At 40.0% G+C, this 10,868-nt stretch overlaps 1 long non-coding RNA gene across 1 annotated transcript; it reads left to right on the top strand.

Annotated features, from left to right (window-relative positions):
* The first annotated feature begins 7,827 nt into the window (after positions 1-7,827).
* Positions 7,828-9,591, top strand: LOC114683131. The gene is made up of 2 exons (XR_005091776.1): positions 7,828-7,930; positions 8,948-9,591. It is a non-coding gene; the product is annotated as an uncharacterized LOC114683131 (long non-coding RNA).
* The last annotated feature ends 1,277 nt before the right edge of the window (positions 9,592-10,868 follow it).

Here is a 10,868-nt window from a genome sequence, read left to right as displayed (position 1 = left end):
TGGATGAAATTAGTCCCCAAATTTTTAATTTAGCCTCGGGAAGATTTTTTGGAAAAGGAAAGAAAGCAGCCACATTCTTTGCTAAAATATCACAAGAATGGCCTGTCTCCAGCCCAGGTGCTAGTATTATTCCCCTTTGAAACCTCTTAATCTGGGCTTCCATAGTCCATATTGTTCTCAGCATTGTTGTCTTCCAAGATTCTACTAGAATTTGGTCTATTAAGCCTTGATTACAACATTCAACAGATTTCCTTCTCTAAATTCTCAAAGTCTTCTACATTCCTCCAACAAACAGCATAGTCAGGTCTGTTATAGCAATATCCTACTCCTGGTACCAGCTTCTGTCTTAGTTACTTTTCTATTGCTGTGAAGAGACATCAAAAATGACACTTACAAAAGAAAGAGTTTATTGGGACTTACAGTTTCAGAAGGTGAGTCCATGACCATCATTGCATGGATTATGGCAGCAGGCAGGTAGGCAGGGTGCTAGAGCAGTAGCTGAGACCTTACATCTGATCTATAAGCAGGAAGCAGAGAGAGAGATCCAAGTGGGAATAACAGAGGTCTTTGAAACCTCAAAGTTCACCCACAATGACACTCCATTTCCAACAAAGTGGCATCTCTTAACGTTTCCCAAACTGTTCCACCAATTGGGAACCAAGTACTCATTCTCATTCAGATCAACACAAGGCACTTATCACCATGCATGACAATATGAGTTCACTACCACGGACTTACATGATAGAAAGAAAGAACTAATTCCTACACTTGTCTTCTGACTTACACGTGTTCACCATGGCACACAAATATCCCTTCAACCTACAAAAAATATACAAATATAATTTTTAAAATGTATTCAACATGACCTATTGCAAATTATTTTCTAAATAATTTAAAGAAAATTAAAAGAATTTGCATGAGGGAGATCGGTCTGTAGTTCTCTTTCCTTGTTGTATCCTAGTTTGGTTTAGGAATCAGGGTAATTGTAGATTCATAGAAGGAGTTTGGTAATGTACCTTCTGTTTCTATTGTGTGGAACAATTTAGAGAGTTTTGGTATTAACTCTTCTTTGAAGATCTGGTAAAATTCTGTGCTGAAACCATCTGGTCCTGGGCTTTTTTTGGTTGGGAGACTTTTAATGAGTGTTTCTATTTCCTTAGGGGTTATTGGACTATTTAAATAGTTTATCTGGTCTTGATTTAACTTAGGTATGTGGTACCTATCCAGAAAATTAGGTACCACATCCATTTCTTTTAGATTTTCCAGTTTTGTGGAGTAGAGGTTTTTGAAATATGACCTGATAATTCTCTGGATTTCCTCAATGTTTGTTGTTATGTCCCCCTTTTCATTTCTGATTTTGTTGATTTGGATGCTCTCTCTGTGTCTTTTCATTAGTTTGAATAAGGGCATGTCTATCTTGTTGATTTTCTCAAAGAACCAACTCTATGTTTCATTAATTTTTTGTATTATTCTCTTAGTTTCTATTTTATTGATTTCACCTCTCACTTTGATAATTTCCTGGCGTCTATTCTTCCTGGAAGACTTTGCTTCTTCTTGTTCTAGAACTTTCAGGTGTGCTGTTAAGTCACTAGTGTGAGATTTATCCAACTTCTTTATGTGAGCATTTAGTGCTATGAATTTCCCTCTTAGCACTGCTTTCATAGTGTCCCATGAGTTTGGCTATGTGGTGTCTTCATTTTTGTTGATCTCTAGGAAGTCTTTAATTTCTTTCATTATTTCTTCCTTAATCCATTGGTGATTCAGTTGAGCATTATTCAGTTTCCATGAGATTGTAGGTTTTCTATAGTTTTTGTTGTTGTTGAAATCTAACTTTAAACCACGGTGGTCTGATAGAACACAGGAGGTTATTCCAATTGTTTTATATCTATTGAGATTTGCTTTGTGGCCAAGTATGTGGTCAATTTTAGAGAAGGTTGCATGGGGTGCTGAGAAGAAGGTACATTCTTTTTTGTTAGGATGGAATGTTCTGTAGATATCTATTAGGTCCATTTGAGTCATGACATCAGTTAAATCCTTTATTTCTCTGTTAAGTTTCGATTTGGGAGATCTGTCCAGTGGTGAAAGTGGGGTGTTGAGACCTCCCACTATTAATGTATGAGGTTTTATATGTGGTTTAAGCTTTAGTAATGTTTCTTTTACATATATGGGTGCCCTTGTGTTTGGGGCATAAATGTTCAGAATTGAAACTTCATCTTGGTGGATCTTTCCTGTGATGAGTATGTAATGCCCTTCTTGATCTCTTTTGATTGATTTTAGTTTGAAGTCTATTTTGCTGGAAATCAGGATGACTACACCCGCTTGTTTCTTAAGACCATTTGATTGGAAAGTCTTTTCCCAGCCTTTTATTCTTAGGTAGTGTCTGTCTTTGAATTTGAGATGTGTTTCTTGTATGCAGCAGAAAGATGGGTCCTGCTTTCATATCCATTCTGTAAGCCTATGTCTTTTTATAGGTGAATTAAGTCCATTGATATTAAGGGATATTAATGACCAGTGATTGTTCATCCCTGTTATTTTTTGTGGTAGTGTATGTGTATTTCTCTTCTTTGGGGTTTATTGCTGTGTCTTTATCTATTGCCTGTGTTTTTGAGGGTGTATCTGACTTCCTTAGGTTGGAATTTTCCTTCTAGTGCTTTCTGTAGGGCTGGGTTTGTGGATAAGTATTGTTTAAATCTGGCTTTGTCTTGGAATATCTTGTTCATTCCGTCTATGATGATTGAAAGTTTTGCTGGGTATATTAGTCTGGGCTGGCATCCATGGTCTCTTAGTGTTCCCTAAATTTATATTATTTATTTTTTTTGTTTTTTATTTTTTATTTATTATTATTATTATTTATTTTATTTTACAATACTATTCAGTTCTACATAACAGCCACAGATTCCCTTGTTCTCCCCCTTCCTGCCTCCCTTCCCGTCCCCCTAGTACAACCCCCATTGCCACCTTCTCCAGAGCAAGGCCTCCCCTGAGGACTGAGATCTACCTGATACTCAGTCCAGGCAGGTCCAGTCCCCTCCTCCCAGATTGAGCTAAGTGTCCCTGCATACGTCCCAGGTTTCAAACAGCTAACTCATGCAATGAGCACAGGACCTGGTACCACTGCCTAGATGCCTCCCAAACAGATCAAGCCAATCAACTGTCTCACCTATTCAGAGGGCCTGATCCAGTTGGGGGCCCCTCAGCCTTTGGTTCATAGTTCATGTGTTTCCATTCATTTGGCTATTTGTCCCTGTGCTTTATCCAACCTTGGTTTCAACAATTCCCGCTCATATTAACCCTCCTCTTTCTCGCTAATTAGACTCCTGGTGCTCCACCCGGGGCCTAGCCATGGATCTCTGCATCCAGATTCCTCAGTCCCTTGGATGGGGTTTCTATGCTGGAGAGGATGTGGAACTAGGGGAACTCTCCTCCACTACTGGTGGGAATACAAGTTTGTACAACCACTTTGGAAATCAATATGGTGCTTTCTTAGAAAATTGGGAATCAATCTCCCCCAAGATCCAGCTATACCACTCTTGGGCATATACCCAAGAAATGCTCAATTATACCACAAGAGCACTTGCTCAGCTATGTTCATATCAGCATTGTTTGTAATAGCCAAAACATGGAAACAACCTAGATGCCCTTCAACTGAAGAATGGATAAATAAATTGTGGCACATATACACAATGGAATACTACTCAGCAGAGAAAAACAATGACATCATGAGGTTTGCAGGCAAATGGATGGATCTAGAAAAAATCATCCTGAGTGAGGTAACCCAGACTCAGAAAGACAAATATGGTATGTACTCACTCATAGGAGGATACTAGATGTGGAACAAGGATGACTGGACTGCTACTCACATCACCAGTGAGGCTACCTGGAAAACAGGACCCCAAGAAAGACACAAGGATCGCCCAATGATGGAGAAATGGCTGAGATCTACATAAACAACCTGGACATGAGTGGGAGCAATGAAGGGCGAGGGTCAAGGGAAAGAGAGCGGGAAATCCTAGCTGGATCAAGAACAGAGAGGGAGAACAAGGAATAGGAGACCATGGTAAATGAAGACCACATGAGAAAAGGAAGAAACAAAGTACTAAAGAGGCCCCACAGAAATTCACAAAGATACCCCCACAAAAGACTGCTGGCAATGGCCGAGAGACAGCTGGGACTGACCTACTCTGGTGATGGGATGGCCAAACACCCTAATAGTTGTGCCAGAAACCCCTAAATTTATATTATTTGGGGCAAGCAAAAGTTCTCCGTGGTTAAAGGTGCTTGATCCCAAGCCTAACAATCTAAGTCTTACACCTGATTTTAAAATTTATTGCTCAATCTGGGAGGAGGGGACTGGACCTGCCTGGACTGAGTCTATCAGGTCGATCTCAGTCCTCGGGGGAGGCCTTGCTCTGGAGGAGGTGGGAATCGGGGGTTGGATGGGGGGAAGGGGAGGGGGGCAGGAAGGGGGAGAACAAGGGAATATGTGGCTGTTATGTAGAACTGAATAGTATTGTAAAATAAAATAAAATAATAAAAAAGAAAAAAAAAACAAAAAACTTCAAAAAAATTTATTGCAAATCTAAAATAATAAAGCCAGTGGGGTACTAGGATGAAGACATGCACACTAACTGGAAGTTATAGATTTAAATGATTCTACATAAACACTAACTGAATTTTCTTTCACAATATAAAATAATTGTTTTTGTTGTTTATGAATATCTCAAGGGCTTATAGATAATGCACTTGGTCTTGTCTCCAGATTACAGAAGAAATGATTTTTCAGTTTGAGTTGGTTCTAGTTATGTTTCAACAAATTTTCTTTTATTCAACAAGAAGGAAGTTTGCCTGCAAAAGAGAGAACCATGTCACACAGAGCCCCACAAAAGCCAATGGTTGGCTGATTGCGATGGCTATAGAGACCTGATACATAAGTCAGGTCAAGGATTAAATTCTGGTTTCCTGAAGCAAACAGAGTGCTCCTACATCACTCATATATCACTTATATAGGTCATCTGAAGACCTGGGTATTGTCCTGAACATAGGCAGAGGTTTGGATGAGATGATATCTCAGTCTCCTCATTCTCAAAGGTGGAAGTTGAGCTGAGCAGACTTGTCATTGAATCCAGGAGTCAATTCCTGACCTCTCCCTGTTACTAAGCCCATTGGAGCAACCTAATCAGGAGAACAGATGTCATAGTTGGTGAGACAGCAGGATACATTCAGGTGATGTAACCATAATGTTTCACTCTGGTAGTCTCAGAGTGTAGGTTCCTATTGGGTGACTTGAGTCATTAGGAGTAGCTATTAATATGGTGAAATATTATGGATAATATTATTAATTAGGTAGAGGATTTAAGAGTCTTAAAATAATCAAAGTATGCATCATTCTGTGTTGCATTAATGAAGACAAAATACAAAGCCCAGGATGGTTTGTCAAGCATTTATAGTAGTCTATGCAAATAACATAGTACATGGCAAAACAAAAATCAGAAGGACTGGGATGAAGACACTTGGCAGGCAGAGTGCATAGCATGTGCTGCATGGGAAAACATTTATTACCAAGTCTAGAAAATAAAGTAGTTCAGCTAAAACTGTTTTTTAGAGAAGATGGAAAGTACCAATGTACAGGTAGAGCAAAAAGCCAAATCTCCCCTTAAAATGTATGGAGTCCCAATAGACCTTGACTATATATTAATATAGAGAGTGATTTGTTTTGATATGATATTAGAACAGAATAAAGATATTCAAACAATTCGGTGTCAGTATTTTGTTGAAAGAGTCTTGGTATCCATAGATAATAAAGTCTCTAAGAAAAAGTAGGTATGAAGAGATGCATAGATAAGTAGATTGGTAAATAGATGGTAGGCCAATAGATAATTGACAGAAGACAGACAGACAGAAAGGATTCATGAATTATAGACTATTACCTCTATAAGTCTCTAAATAGGTAAGCAAAATCTCTCCCACATTTCCTTGCCGCTCATCATGCTCATATGACTTGAACATATCACTAAAGTCTTAGCCAGTCCTTTATTCCCAAAAGCCTTTCTCTTGATTTATTCTGGCTTTGGTTTACAATCTCCCTGAGCTCAGTTTTTAAAGAACATCACAGTGTAACTCTCTCTACAACCATTTTGTCCTAGATTATATCTTAACTATTTTCATCAAAATCCTAAAATTGGGGACATTCAAACCCACCTTCCAGATAAAACTTTTAGAAGAGTAGAGAGTAATGGGAACCAGGAAGATGAAGAGATCACAGGACTGTAAAAAAAAAAAAAAAAACAATAGTTCAAATACATCCCTAAAATTAGTAAGGACTCTAGTTCTTGGCCCTGTTAGGGAGGGAAGTGTTTCTTCTTACACATTTTGCCTCACATGGAAGAATATGCATACAGTATTTCACAGAACTTGTTATCTTCCCTTTTCTTCATGTCTATGGATATTATCTCCCCCATCCTATATGAACCCTAAACCTCAAACCATACACTAATATAGACAGCAAAGACATGTGTTCTGCTCATTTTAATGACCTGTTTTCTCACTTCATATCTTACTACAGAACCATTTCAACCCTACCAGAAAAAACGTCATTTGAAAACAAGCCCATGGGGAACAGAGACATGGCCCAGTGGTTAAGAGTATACTGTTCCTACAGAGGCCAAGAGTCTGATTCCCAACACCATAACAGGTTGTAACTCTAGCCCCAGTGGATCTGGCAACCTCTTCAAGCCTCCATTGATACCTGTATGTACATGTACACACACACACACACACACACACACACACACACACACACACACACTACATAGAACTACAAATCACATCTGTAAAAACAAACAGATGTGCTCCCTTCTGCAGCATGCTTACTAACCCTAGAGCATGACCTTGGCCTATGAGCAAGATGATACAAAATTCATGATGCACTATACCTAAAAAATGTAAAACCAGTTGACAAATAATCAAGCCCATTTTCACCAGAAGCAAATACTGCTTTTAAATTATTAGTAGTATATATTAATTTTACAGAACGGGTATTCTCATAGCATTTTTCTTCATAACATGTATAACTATTTAGGACATATCCACTCATCTATAATTATTATTTTAGTTTTTGTGTGTGCACCTCTCTGGTGTACAGTGAGTACAGTGTGGGTGCACTTCCTACACAGGTGTATGAGGAGACAGAGGCTGCATAGGGATGTCTTTCCTTGGTCACTTCTCTACCTTCTTTATTTGAGACATGGTTTCTCACAGAACCTGAAGCTTCCTATTTTAGGCAAACTAGGTTGACATTTGTTAAGTATCTGTCATAATTCATTTTCTCCAGTAGATTTGATTATTATTTTCTAATACTTCGCTAACTTTTACAACACTGAACTAATTCTCATTACTATTTTAATAGGACAGTTAAAAAGGGAACTATGAAGGCCAAAAATACGTCAACACAACCTCAGCTAGCCTCCTACCAGCCCAGGTCCCTCATCTTAGATTTTGGACCTATAGATGTCTAACTGTGTGATGCAGCCATACAGATTGGCAAGAGTGTAGAGAGCTACATAAGCAGCCAAGCTTCAATACTGCTGTCTCATGGTATAGGCAGTAAATGAGATAGACAGAGAAATGAGTAGTTCCTAAGGTTGATACTCTTCAAGTATGTGAAGGTAAGGATAACAGGAATCTATTTCCTCCTCACCTTATGCCTAAACCATAGTGCATTCCTGAACCCATGGCAGAAAGCTGGTGAGGAATATCTGGTCATCACCAGTCACATGGCCATGTGGCTGTCATGAGGCAAGACTATCCATGCCCAGCCACTGTCTCACAGTCTGAGGCAGAGCCCAGGATCAGAATAAAAGGACTCAGGGACAGAACACCTCCATCCAGTCCTCCTGAGGAGCTCAAGGATCTTGTGCTGCCTGTCATCTTGGTAAGTGTCAACTGGGGGCAAGGGCATGGTTTGTACCAGAGAGATGCTGAAAGAAGAGCTATAGAAGAAGGTAGGAAGGGTCACAGAGCCTGGAGGTCATTCTTACAGAAGACTTACAGTAGGCCAGAATGATGGGTAGTAGAAAAGGGCACTTTTACATCCACGAGGGACACTAGCAGTCAGGGTCCATATAACAAAGGGCTCCGCAGAGAAACAGCTTCTCTTTAGAGTGGGTCTGTCATAACAAGACCCCGAAGGACAGATTGTTCATCTTAAACAGATTTCAAAGCGTTGCTCTGAAACAGCTTCAGGCCAGCATTCAAAGGAAGAGACGAAGGTAAAGCAGGGTATCAGGTGCTCCTTTGAACTTTGAAAACCCACAGAGTTAAAGGTCTGGGATTGGTCACATACTCCTAAGAATGACTAGAATACTATCACCCCCACTCTCGTGGTGCCATCCTGTTGGCCTGAGCATGGAGTGAATTGAGCATATGTGAAAGCTTGTTAGAGAACAGGGACAGAGATTCATGGTCCTGGTCTGCAGGAAATGATGGAGTTTTCAGACTTTTCATTGAGGGAAATCAGCTTACTGATCTAGTAGTAACCTGGGTTCTTTGCAGTAGTGGCTTATATAGTAAAATCTTCTTTCAAGCTATGAGAAAGATCATTCTCTGTTTTAAAACACATTTTTCCTAGAAGTGATGCATTAATAAGATGATATCAGTTTGAAGACATATTTGGAATGACTTCTACTGCCACATTTGGTTGTGATTCGGAGCCTTTCAATATACCATTAGCTTTGTCATTCTCCGCTGGGCAACGAACGCCAGTTCTTACCTGACTTGTATGGGTTTCTGATATTCCCAAGACATGATGATGAGGATGTGAGAGAATGAGTGATTTAGACCTGAAATTACTAGAGATGGTGTTTCTATAATTACCATGGATGCTAAAGGTGCAGGGTGGGCAGAGTGATTGCAGGCTCCTGGTACTAACTTTTCTTCGATTATCTCACAGTTACCGAGCACTCACCAGCCGAGATGTCCTGCCAGCAGAGCCAGCAACAGTGCCAGCCCCCTCCCAAGTGCGCCCCCAAGTGCCCTCCCAAGTGCCAGACTCCCAAGTGCCCTCCTAAATGCCCCCCAAAATGTCCTCCCAAGTGCCCCCCTGTGTCTTCCTGCTGTAGCCTGGGTTCTGGGGGCTGCTGTGGCTCCAGCTCTGGGGGAGGCTGTGGCTCCAGTTCTGGGGGCTGCTGCAGCTCTGGGGGTGGTGGCTGCTGCCTGAGCCACCACAGACCTCGCAGATCTCTCCGCCACAGACACCAGAGCTCTGGATGCTGTAGCAGTGGTGGCAACAGTGGATGCTGTAGCAGTGGTGGCAGCAGTGGATGCTGTGGCAGCAGTGGTGGCAGCAGCTGTGGCAGTAGCCAACAGTCTGGTGGCTGTTGCTGACCTGGGTGAGGAAGACTTCAGACAAGTGTTGCAGGAGGAAGCCATGTTCAGAAGACCAGTCCACAAGTGCTACTTTCCTCCCCTTCTGTCTTCATGTCCTTGGTTGTGAGATGCTGCAAACCTGTATCAAATTCTGAATTTGCCCCAATGATCTAATATCTTCTTCAATATTTTGTGATAATAAAGTCTTCCTTATTGAGACTCCCAAAACTCTTGTTTATTTTTGCCAAAATCACCCTTGCACATTAGATTTAATATCTAGGGCAAAGTGGTGCCTTGAGTTGACTAGAAGTTTATATCAGTAGTGTGATGTAACTAGTGATATGGGTCACTCCACAGAGTACAGGTAATAAAATGTCTGTCATCCTTTAGTCCATACATAAGGCCAATTCAACAGTCATGTTCAGTTTTGGCTACTTTCATTCTTTGGCTACCTGTGTGTGTTCTCTGATATCTCTAGTTATCGTCTATGTTTTAGAAGTAACTGTAGTGGTATTCTATCATTTCACATGAAGTGACAACTGATCAACATCAGGTGCTCTTCACTGTCGTGAAAAGCTAGGTAAGCTAAGTGGCCATTACACAACAAAGAAAGGACCTAAATATAACAATGAAGACAAAATACTCCTAGAAGAACACATACTGGGAAAACTTTGAAATACTAGAATTTTCAGCAACTTGTGTGAAATGATACTACACTAATAAAAATGAAAGTAGATTTCATGAAGTACATTAATGCTAAAATCTTCTATGCATGACTGAACATAACCCACATAGCAAAATAAGAGTCTTTGGTATAAGCACATGTCAATCATACCTGACAAGGAGATTATACAGGTGTGTAATAATCTCCTTCAACTCATCAACATATAAGTGAACAACTTAATTTAAAACTTAGAAGAGACTCACATATACATTTATCCAAAAAAAAATACAAAATGATCCACAGACACAAGTAAAGCTGCTCAATATGATTACTAGGCAAATAAAATCCCTAATGAGATATAGCCTCTGAGCCAAGAACATGGTCACGATGAACACAACAAAGCATGGCAGCTCATAAGGACTATGTAGAGGAACTGGTACCTCTGTGCTCTGTTTGGAATGCAAATGACTATGAAAAATACCCTTTCCTCACAAATTTAACAGAATTAACCATGAACCAACAAGTTCACACCTCCACTATATTGTCTGTCTGTCTGTCTGTCTGTCTGTCTGCTTGTATATTTGTGTGTGGATCTCTGTGTATATGTGTAGTACATATGCATTGAGAACAGAGACTTGGAAAGCTTTTTCTATACCACGTTCACAGAAGCACTATTTACAGTAGCTAAAAGATGAAGGCCATTCAAGTGAACATTGATTAATGATTGTATTTAAAGATATGGTGTTAGCACTCCAAAAATATGATATAATCTTCAGAATTCCAGGTGTAATAGGTTCCTCCTATAGTTACAGTCAGGAGGATCACAAGTTTAAAGACACCC

The sequence above is a fragment of the Peromyscus leucopus genome, chromosome 6 (genome assembly GCF_004664715.2).
Source record: "Peromyscus leucopus breed LL Stock chromosome 6, UCI_PerLeu_2.1, whole genome shotgun sequence".
Classification (NCBI taxonomy): domain Eukaryota; kingdom Metazoa; phylum Chordata; class Mammalia; order Rodentia; family Cricetidae; genus Peromyscus; species Peromyscus leucopus.
Note: the sequence above shows the minus strand (reverse complement) of the source record. Positions and strands in the feature narration are given on the sequence as shown.